Source organism: Aulostomus chinensis, chromosome 18 (assembly GCF_037954235.1).
Source record: "Aulostomus chinensis isolate RoL2024-O1b breed Wild chromosome 18, RoL_Achi_v1.0, whole genome shotgun sequence".
NCBI classification, from domain to species: Eukaryota; Metazoa; Chordata; class Actinopteri; order Syngnathiformes; family Aulostomidae; genus Aulostomus; species Aulostomus chinensis.
In genome coordinates this window covers 20,797,331-20,809,217 of record NC_141337.1, presented here as the reverse complement: position 1 = coordinate 20,809,217, position 11,887 = coordinate 20,797,331, and the positions used below count along the sequence as shown (strand labels likewise).

General features: G+C 47.0%; 1 protein-coding gene across 1 annotated transcript in view; it reads left to right on the top strand.

The window, feature by feature from the left end:
- The window catches only part of eve1 (even-skipped-like1), a 6,917-nt gene extending 6,598 nt beyond the window's left edge, over positions 1-319 (top strand). The window contains exon 3 of the mRNA XM_086185017.1: positions 1-319. This exon is cut by the window's left edge and continues 1,166 nt beyond it. The gene's annotated coding sequence lies outside the window, so the exon portion shown is untranslated.
- The last annotated feature ends 11,568 nt before the right edge of the window (positions 320-11,887 follow it).

Sequence of the window (11,887 nt, the reverse complement as noted above, 5' to 3'; positions counted from 1 at the left end):
ATCTCCTCTGACCTCACAGGTGTGGAGACACTTTTGCCTTCCAGACACTGACACATGGACACAAAGTCCTCGTCCCACATCGGGTTTACAGGGAACTCCTGGACCGCTGTGTCAACGTGTTTCATTTGGTTTCTTTGCAGCCAGACTTGAGCTGGTCGATGGTGAAGATCATGTGATCGTGAGAGCTGAACGATCATAAACACAGTGAGAGATGAGTCTGATCTAGTGGGGTCAGATCAGACGATGAATATGGACTCTGTAGAACCAGGCTGCTGCTGGACTCCTAGATACTGGGAGACTGTGGGTGCCACTGCTGGAACTGACCACTGCAAACTGACTGATGTAGCTGAGTCATGACAGGGTTCTCACCCACAGTGTGTCAGGGGTGAGAACCCTGTCATGACTCAGCTACATCAGTCAGTTTGCAGTGGTCAGTTCCAGCAGTGGCACCCACAGTCTCCCAGTATCTCCCAGTACATCCTGCTTGTTCGTTCTCAGCTTATTCAAAGGCTCCCAGGTATGTATCCATCAAAAGGAGTCGATGCTGGTGGAGCCCCCCAGTGAGCGTCCAGACCCCCAGATCTCTCACCACATGGTTGTGTTGCCTTGACAGGAAACTTGAGCTCCGTGGTTCCTTTATCAACTGCTTTGATTTGCATACTCATGTGAGGCGGTGGGCGTGTCTGCACGTGAACGCCAACCAGCGAGCTTGTAGATCTGTGGATTCCTGGAGCGCCTGTGGCTGCAGGGCTGGTTGGGGACATGATGTTAGGAGCCGTGCTGGCAGCCAGTGGAGGGCGCAGGCGAAGAGAAGATTTTAATGTGCTTGTTATGGTTTTGGGTGGGGTTTTATTGTCTGTTCTGACTACTTTTTGATGTATTTGTAAAGTTGGAAGCAGCGGTCACTGTGAGGTTTTGTTGTTTTGGGTGTAGGGAGGGTGGAGGTTGTAGTTTACATCTGATCCTGTCACAATGTAAATCTGGACAGGAAGCTGGAGGCCCGGCGCGATGCGTACAGCTTCTAGCCTGATTCAGCGATGATACTATTGTGTAAGATGGCTTTAGTGAAGAGGTGGAGGGACACTGAGAGACAACCCTTTACCGTTCATCTGTAGCTGCACTACGTGTCTCTGGGTCGTGTGGAGGAGCAGCTCAAGGCTCAGGAGGCCATTTGCTTCATCCACCAGTGAGATGCTCATCCAGTGTCTAACAGGAAGTTTAGCTTAGCGGGATGACAGGAAGCTGGATGAAGCCTGGACCAGGAAAGAAACAGGAACTCAAAAGACTTTCAGGTAGCCCGGCAGCAGGGTCTGCTGCTGGGTGATGGCGAACTAAGCTCCACCTCCTGGGATTTTTTTATTTGAAATAAACTTCCAAAGGACAGGCTGGTTTTTTTTTTGGTCTGTAATGAAAAAGCGGCATTGGAAGCTGCTGTGTGGCGACGTGACTGTGTCATCCCTCACTGTGAAACATGCAAAAACAAACACTTGACGTGTGAGAGGGTTGTGCATGTGACATCAAACCAGCTGTCACTCGATCCTTTCCTCAGCCATAAAACTCAGTCGGACTGAGAGGCGCTTTGTCTGCCGCTGATGCCACGCCCAGAGCCCCTGATACGAGGGCGCCTCCCGTGTGTGCTCAGGTCACGCCAGGGAGATCAAACGTGCTACGCACAACTCAAGCGTGTGTGTGTGTTTAAGTGTGTAACAAAGTATTTGAGGACACCAATGTTTCAGACTTGAGAGGCTGTAAACTAGAACTGTGGCCTGTGTGCCTCTGGTTGTGCAGGCATGATTGGGTTCATTTTGTATTTTGATCAGTTTGCTTTCCAAAGCAGAAGATGGAGAATAACTTCTGTTTTCTAAGCACATGTGAAGGACTGAACCACTCCATAAAGTCTTGTCAGTGCCTGTCTGCATTGTTTTTTAATTTAATCTACACAGCTACATTTTTCCTACGTGTCCGTTCACCACTGGGACGCTAGTTCAACTTCACCAGTTCAGGACTTCATAACAGACAGCATGTAACAAAGGATGAATTATTACAGGCAGTCCAGAGAGAGGGAGTGACTACATCCACCTCTCGTCTCCTCACAGAGGTGACATGGTCGCATGTCCTGACTGCAGGGTCGAGGCTAAGCCCCGCCCACATGACAGAGAGGCGGGACATGACTTCCGAGTATCTTGCCTCTGAACTGTCTCTGAAATCAACTTTTTCCTCCAGATTGATGTCGAGCAGAAGCCACAACAAACGGTTTGTTAGTTGCTCAGAGATTTGGAATAAAGCAACACACAGTGACGCTCTCTTTGTTACAGTTTTAACTCAAAATGCTGCCGCTGCTCCTCAAAGGGAGGAATCCTTCATTCAGAAACTTGATGTTTATGAAGCTAAAAGCACTTTCCACCATTCACCTCTGATGAATCTGCTTTGCTTACGCGACTGACGTGGATGTCCTGGAGCAGAATCCAGCTGACTGGTGGGTCTCTGAGCTCCCGGGAGTTTTACAGTCACGGCACACAAACCTTCCACTGCAGCAATAAACAGATTATGAGATTGAAATCGCCACGTCTGAAGAGCAGACGGAGAGGCCGGCTAGTTCATGCATGCACGGGTGAGTGATGAGGAGGCTGGTCGGGTTTGAAGAGAACAATCCATCGCGCTGTCGGCTGCTCCAGGTGAGTCATTAACCCTCAAAGATGTTGAGAGCTGCAGCTGTGATGGCCTTTGACCTCTGCTGTCCTGACATCACATCCAAGTGACCAAAGTATCACACTGATGACCCACCCAGCCAGCACTGAAACCATGAGGAGTCAGAATGCAGCCTGACAGAGGGGACTGGACTCCAGTCTGAGCTCAACGAGAGGAAACTGCACTCAGCGTGATGGCCACATAAAGGATTTTAACATGGCTGCAGCCAAGTCCTCAGCTGATGAGGCAAATCAATGAAAGGAAAGATTCCAGTAGGACTCAAGAGTAACTAGTCAGGTTACTGGTGACTTTTTACAGTTTGATGGTGTCTCAGGCGTGTAACTGCAGCACAACCCAGTCAGACCAGCGCTGAGGTGTAAATGCTCACCTTTGGCATGGTCACATGATTGGGCTGAGTCAGAACCACAGGACAGTTTCCTGCACCAGTTCACCCCAGAATGCTTCCAGTCCTGTTTCATGTCTGAACCTCCTGGGAAAGCTCACCCTTCTTTTGGTTTCCTGTGGCCAGAACCTGAGGGTGTTCAGACTTCTTCACCAGCACAACTACAATTTAATTGAGGGCCACCTGACAGACCCTAAAGGACCCGTCGCGGTCCCAAGGCCCACTTCGAGATCCTTGTCCCATAGGATGAACCCTTGTGGTCATTTAGGTTTCATCTTGCCCAGGAAGCTCTCTCAACGCGAACAACCACGAGAAACGTGTGACTACACTGCAGGAGAACGCTAATGCGCAAGACAACTTACTGGAGTCATCAAAGCGACACGATGAGGGAATTGTGGGGACGTTTCCATGCAACTGGTGCTTCATTGAGAGATCAATGGAAGTCACAGGGTCAAAGCCAAGCTGACGCGTGGTGTCACTCTGATGTTGAGTGAGGTCATCCATTTTCTGTAGGAAATCCCAGATACAGTTGGTAGCTGGTGTGTGTGTGTGTGCGTGCGTGCGTGTGTGTGTGTGTGTGAGCAGCAGGTGTGCTGTTACGTCTCAGACACCCTGTGCTGAGTGTCAGCTCACCTGGACAGGTGCTCGCCAGGGCAGCCACACTTGTGCAGGCTTGGACTGGGATCAGCACCACAGAAGCTGTGTAATAATGTAGGACCATGAACAGAGGGGTGAATTACAGGTGCGACGCATGCCAGCAGGGTAATCATGTAGATTAATTACAGGGCCATAAGTAGCGCTTCCACTGGCTACCCTGGGACAGTGAATGAAGGGATTCATGGGGGAAAATATGTCTGTCCGGTAGCCATAGAGACGGTCCTCCTCTCTGCCCAGAGATTCTGGCTCTGAATGGGAACTGATCATTTGAATATGTTGGGGCTTACTAGACAATATGACTGCTAACTAGTCTGATGATGAGCTGTTTACTCTGCTGTGACAGTGAAACATCCCCTAAAACGTGAGGCATATTTAGCATTTCAGGTACTTCCAAACATGGGTTTTATCTGCTGCGTCGCTGCTTTGTGACTCAGGATTTAGCTTGAAGCTAACGGTGCCCCGTAGCCATCAACTGTCAACGAACATCAACTAGCAAAATTGTCCTCAAACATCAGTTTGCAAACTCTAAAGACCATCATGTCATCTGCCTTATGATCTCCTTGCTTTCAGCTAAAACGTGTGTTCCCTGTCCAAGGTAACAGTTCAACTCCCGCAGAGGACCGAGCCTGTCCCCGCTCATCAGAGCAGACTCGTGTGCAGCCTTGCTGCTCTGTAGCTATGTGGAGTGAGGATGTCAGCAACTGAGATTTCACTGACAATTACACTAATGCCCCCCCAAACTCACCCCACCCCACAACACAACCCCCCCAGCTTCCTCATAAACTGACCCAGAGAGAACTCAATACCATAGCAATCATCCCGTATCATTCAGATGGCGCTTATTGGAATGTCAGTGTGTGTGTGTGTGTGTGTGTGTGTGTGTGTGTGTGTGTGTGTGTGTGTGTGTGTGCGTGCGTGTGGTGGCTATGAGATTTTTACAGGCAATCTCATTACTTCTTTGTGTGACGCACTCCCACTTTTACTACCCTACCACAGTGAAGAAAGAACACACACACACACAAACACACAAACACATGACCACACACACAAACACATAAACACACACACACACATACTCAAAAGCAGCCTAACATTAATGTACACACAGACAGGCACACACAGACAATTAATTAGAGGCGGTTCTCGCGGCGCGCCGCCTGCAGGGGGCGGAGGTTGTCATTTCTACGGCTGCAGATCAAACCTGAGAACATTTCGGTCCCAAATGAACAAACAATCATTTGTTTGTGGTTGCAACATTCGCACTTTGGTCAGTGTTGGCAGATACGTCTTTGTTTCTGACTTTTGTTTCAGGGTTAATAAAAAGAAACGTGTCAGGCCACAACTTTGGTTGTGATTTTCATAAATCAAATGAACTTGACGACTTCCAGAGTGCAGCTATCACCTGATCCTCTGGATCTTCTGTTGACTGAGCAGAACGTTCTTTTCCTTCAGCACCTGAGTGCCGGGTCCATGGACATGTCGGTGCCGGTCCTGAGCTCTGAGGTGATGTGTTGATTTTATCCAGAAGGAAGCAGCAAAACTGTCTGTGTTTATAACGGACCAGAAGAAGAAGGTCAGAACCATGGCAGATGTAGTTTTTTTAGATTTTAAGGTTTTTGGTCTTTTTGTTTTTAGAAAGAATCCATCATTGGTTTCAAAAGGGTTGATAATAATAATCCTTCCATCCATCCATCCACCCCTCCATCCCTCCATCCCTCCACCCATCCATCATCCCTCCATCCCTCCATCTTCTCCCTCTTCTCCTGTTCAGGGTGGTGGGGGTGGAGCCTATCCCAGCAGCCTTCCCCCTGGACAGGTCACCAGTCCATCTCAGGGCCAACACATAGAGACAGACAACCATTGGCTCTCCCAGCCACGCCTACGGTCAATTTAGAGTCTGGATTAACCTGGTCCCTCTTGATGTCTTTGGACTGTGGAGGAAGCTGGAGTACCAGAGAGAACCCACGCAGGAACAGGGAGAACATGGAGACTCACCCAGAAAGACCCCGTGCTGCAGCCGGGGCTCCACCCACAACCTTCTTGCTGGGGCCACAGGGAGGGTCCCTGGGAGGCACCTGTCCAGGTGAGCAGCCCCCCCACGCAGACCACATACTTAGAAGGCCCCCACACAGACTGAAGAAGACCTGGTCTCAGACTGGACGACCCTTCTCATCTCCACGTTGTTCACAGGTTCAAGTTTCTTCAAGTTTGGAGCAAAATGTCTGGAGGATAAACATTTAACTGGAGTGTGTAAACGCCAGCGGCCCTCAGGGTTCTGGGTCTGATCAGCAGCAGCTGCCTGGAAAGATCCTCTCCTGGACCTCCTGGCTGGAGTCCTTCATGAGAAACCAGGACGCTGTAGCACTGAAAACCTGATCAAGCTTTCTGGGAGGAGAGGAATGAGAGGCTGAGGGACCAGGACGCCGTGCCAACAAACAGAAGCGATGATGGACAGAACTGTGGACGTTAAACTCCTTCTCATGGTGACTTTTTGGTATTTTCTTTGGGACCTCCTGGTTGCCATCAAGGCTCAGCTTCCCTTGAATGACGTTCTGATGTCCACTGTAGTGCAGACATGACAGTGTAAGAATATTTTTTTTATTTTTAAATCATAATTACCTTGCAAAGGTAGGGGAATTTAAAAAATGAAATTGGACAATATGTTTTTCCTGGTAGTCAGGAGGATATACACACACATGTGTGTATATATATATATATATATATATATATATATATATATACACATACACACATTCACATGCATTCATACATTTATTTATGTATTTATGAATATGAATAGGACTGATCTGAGGTGACCTCTGACCTGCACGATGTACTGTGACATCACACATTTCAGCTTTGTTCTTGTTGGAAGCTCCGTTCAAAGTCAAGGACCAGGCAGGTAAGCAGACCGCTGGTGTGTCGTCGGTGCTGGCAGCTGATTGGCTGATCTCACATGAGGGTCCAGCTCAACAACATTCTTCTCATCCTGTGGAGAGAACCAGAACCGTCCCATCCTGTGGAGAGAACCAGAACCGTCCCAGAACCAGAACAGAGATGTGACAGATGGCAGTGCAGGTTAAAAGTTGCGGCGTTGGTAATATTTCTGGTTATAAAGTCAACAATACAAAATCCTCCATAATGCTACTCAACATGAACGAGAGGGTAACTCCACCAACATCCACTAGTCATTTCAGAATTGCTGATAATTTCACATATTTGGGCATTCGTATTGTCCCTGATTTAGAAAATATTGCAGAGGTCAATTATACTCCAATTATCTCAGATATTAATGAGACAATTGACAGATGGTCGAATCTACGAATTTCTTTGATAGGTAGGAAGAATATACTTAAAATGAGCATTCTCCCGAAACTCCTATATCTTTTTCAAAGCATCCCCCTGCCACCTCCACCTTATTTCTTCCCCAGAATGAAAAAAGTATTTAATAATTTTTTATGGAACAACAGGCGCCCCAGGCTACGTTTGTCCCTCCTATATTTGCATTACGATAGGGGAGGGCTACAATGCCCTAATCTGCGCTGGTATTACTGGGCATCCCCATTGAGAACGCTGATGTTTTACGACACTTCTGACGCACCCCTATCATGGAGAGATATTGAGTCACACTCACTAAAAGTTACTCTGCCCTCTTATCTATATTCAAATGAACCTAAAAACCTTAAAAAGCTTTCTGACAAACCCATTCTGAAGAACATGATCGGAGTATTGCAAGAAGTTAGGAGACATTTGAAGGATTCACCCCCTCTTTCCAGCCTTGCCCCAATTTGGGGTAATAACTACTTTGTCCCAGGCAGGGCAGATGCTGGTTTTAAACTGTGGGCAGATAGAGGGATTAAACAAATAAAATACATTTTTGGAAATGATGGGAATATTCTAACATTTGAAGAATTAATAAGAATACACAACATTCCTCGTAAACATTTCTGTAAGTATTTACAACTAAGAAGTTTTCTTAAGAAAAAACACGATTGTCTATCTTGCCCTCCTCTACCTCCACTGGAGAAAGTTCTTAACAAAAACCCTTTGGGAAAGGGGATAATCTCTGAATTTTATAATTTGTTGGTGGACTTTTCCCCTGATTCATCTTTATCTAAAATGAATGCATGGAAAACAGATTTACAGGAGGAACTAACAGTAGAACAGTGGAACAAGGCGTGTAAAATAGCCCAGTCAAGAACGAGTAATACAAGATTAAAATTCCCACAATATAATTGGCTAATGAGAGTGTATGTCACACCAGAAAAACTAAATAAATTCAACCCAAACATACCAGACACTTGCTTTAGATGCGGTGAAGATAAGGGTACATTATTTCACTGTATATGGCTCTGCCCAAGAATAAAGGAATTCTGGGAGCAAGTTATTAAGGTTGTGCAGGATATTCTCTCAATCAGATTACAATTAGAGCCTAAATTTGTGTTGCTGGGTCTTTATCCAGCTAGGCACACTTTAAAACCCTGCCAACAAATTTTCGTTGACCTGTGTCTACTACAAGCAAAAAGAGTGATTGCTTTAACATGGAAAACGATGGGCAGGCCTGGGATTGGTCGATGGTTCGGAGAATTGTCTGCATGTCTGCCATTAGAAAAGATCACATACATTCTTTAGGACAAACAGGAGTTGTTTCAGAAAGTGTGGGGACAGTTTATTCACTACACAGAGAACAATGACTTATCTCATCTGATGATCGCACCTGGATCAGAGGAATTGCCCTCTGCATGACCGCGGCCACTAACTCTCAATCTATTCAATTTTGGACTGTACTGCAACATCTGGAACATTTAAATGGACTCTCGTGAACTATCGCCTTTGTTGAAAACCCCTGATCGCCTTGTTTTGTTTGTTATGTGTTGTTATGTCTATGTTTATATAAAACTAATAAACATATTGTTGAAAAAAAAAAGTTGCGGCGTCAGTTTGTTGTTGTGTTGGAGTCCCAGGTTTTAGCGAGGGGACATTCATACCTCTTGATATCACTTTGGAAATCTGAATCAAAAATGAAACAGGCGAGAGAAACCGAACAGAAAGAGTGGAGGCATTCAGAATGTGATGAAACTAGTTTGATGTCTGGACATGTTGATGGAGGGTCTGGAAAAATGGCTGCCAGATCTTAAGACAAAAATAAGACACCAAGGAAGAATCCTAGAATTCAGGCATGAACCTGCATCACATGACATTCATGCTTCTTTCTTTGTTTGTTTGTGTGCTTCCTGAAACTTTACGAGTGAACACGTGAAGGAGGGAAACCTAATCGGGATGCGTATGAATGGACGGGAAGACGCCAGCATCTGTCAGACATTCTTCACCGTGTTGGATGAATAACCAGCTCTCTCTGCCGATGTCGTTCGCTTTTCAAAGATCAAAACAAACAAGGAGACTTCCCTCGGCCGTTGGGCCTCTGATAGAGAGACAGGAGGCAGGAGAGGGACGCTGGGGGGAGTCGGACTCGCTGGTGAACACGGACACAAGCACAAGACCCACAGCAGCTGGCCTCATGTTCAGGCGCTGGGGGACCTCTGGTGGGCGTCTGAGTGTTTGACCCGTTTACACGATCCGGTCCTGGTGTGGAGCTCTCAGGCCTTCGCCACCACTAACCAGGCAGGTGGTAGTGGTTTGGCAGCTGGTCTAGTTAGTAATCGATGAGGGCGATCACATTACTGAGCACAAAGGTCGTATTTGTCTGTCTCACAGCACAATCACACCAAACCAGTGAGTGAGACAGGCACCAACCCTGGTGGAGGGCTGCATGAGGGCCCAGGACCCCTTGAACCTCCGGGCGAGTCGTGAACGTGTGGTTAGGAACTACATTTGGTTACTCTGCGTTATTTCCTGGCCCTCTGAGGTGCTGCACATATGAAGCAGCTGGGACTCTCTCCTCATGGTGGTGGCAGAATTTATCATCTCTCCACAGGATGAGAAGAATGTTGTTGAGCTGGACCCTCATGTGAGATCAGCCAATCAGCTGCCAGCACCGACGACACACCAGCGGTCTGCTTACCTGCCTGGTCCTTGACTTTGAACGGAGCTTCCAACAAGAACAAAGCTGAAATGTGTGATGTCACAGTACATCGTGCAGGTCAGAGGTCACCTCAGATCAGTCCTATTCATATTCATAAATACATAAATAAATGTATGAATGCATGTGAATGTGTGTATGTGTATATATATATATATATATATATATATATATATATATATATATATATATATATATATACACACATGTGTGTGTATATCCTCCTGACTACCAGGAAAAACATATTGTCCAATTTCATTTTTTAAATTCCCCTACCTTTGCAAGGTAATTATGATTTAAAAATAAAAAAAATATTCTTACACTGTCATGTCTGCACTACAGTGGACATCAGAACGTCATTCAAGGGAAGCTGAGCCTTGATGGCAACCAGGAGGTCCCAAAGAAAATACCAAAAAGTCACCATGAGAAGGAGTTTAACGTCCACAGTTCTGTCCATCATCGCTTCTGTTTGTTGGCACGGCGTCCTGGTCCCTCAGCCTCTCATTCCTCTCCTCCCAGAAAGCTTGATCAGGTTTTCAGTGCTACAGCGTCCTGGTTTCTCATGAAGGACTCCAGCCAGGAGGTCCAGGAGAGGATCTTTCCAGGCAGCTGCTGCTGATCAGACCCAGAACCCTGAGGGCCGCTGGCGTTTACACACTCCAGTTAAATGTTTATCCTCCAGACATTTTGCTCCAAACTTGAAGAAACTTGAACCTGTGAACAACGTGGAGATGAGAAGGGTCGTCCAGTCTGAGACCAGGTCTTCTTCAGTCTGTGTGGGGGGGCAGACCTCCACCAGGCTGGAATTCACCCACCAAACCTTGTGAGGAACATCAAACAGTCCAGAAGGAAGGTCTGGCATGACAGAGGACAACATCATCGTTCCAGCATGGTGACGTTCACGCTGCTGCTGATAGGTTGTTCATGTGACCTCCATCAATAAACTCAGTCGACCGATCAATAAGAAATCCTTCAGTGCGTGATGTCACTCTCACTGATCGTCATCCTGGCTGTCACAAGTCATTCAGCTCGATAGCTGACGACTGAGAAGAAGATTTGTAAGCATTTAGAACGCACTTTAATGTATTTAATAATTAACAGGGGGGGCCCGGGGGAGCAGTGGTCCTCACGGTGGCCCCCAGCAAGAAGGTTGTGGGTGGAGCCCCGGCTGGAGCACGGGGTCTTTCTGGGTGAGTCTCCATGTTCTCCCTGTTCCTGCTGGGTTCTCTCTGGTACTCCAGCTTCCTCCACAGTCCAAAGACATCAAGAGGGACCAGGTTAATCCAGACTCTAAATTGACCGTAGGCGTGGCTGGGAGAGCCAATGGTTGTCTGTCTCTATGTGTTGGCCCTGCCATGGACTGGTGACCTGTCCAGGGGGAAGGCTGCTGGGATAGGCTCCACCCCCACCACCCTGAACAGGAGAAGAGGGAGAACATGGAGGGATGATGGATGGAGGGATGGATGGATGGGTGGATGGATGGAAGGATGGAGGGATGGGTGGGTGGATGAGGGATGGATACACACACATGTATCCATCATATACACATATATATATATATATATATATATATATATATATATATATATATATATATATATATATATATATATAAGATATACTGTATATGTGTGTATACATATATATATACACATATGTGTACTTACACACACACTCACACACACACACTACACACTCACACTCGGGGTCCACTGACTTACACTGGAACCCTGGTGTGACGTCTGATAACCTCATAGGGTTAAGTCCCACCCCTTCCATACTCTTTATTTCTGTTGAATTCGGTAGGCGGGACTTCCTGTCTGCAGACCAATCGGTGGAGAGGACACTGGATGTACTTTGAGAGTTCCCTCCTCGCTCCATTGACCCCCTCCACCACCACCACCACCACCACCAGTACTGTCCAATAAGATTAATGAAAGCATCTCTAGTCGCGCCTGCGTAAACCTTGCAGCCAATCACACACCTCCTACCTCATACAGCTCTACCCGATAGGCCGGAAAGGCGGGACTGACAAGCTGGAGCGCCAATGATGAGGGAAGGGCGGGTCTCTCCGACCAATGGCCGTTCAGGACGTAGAC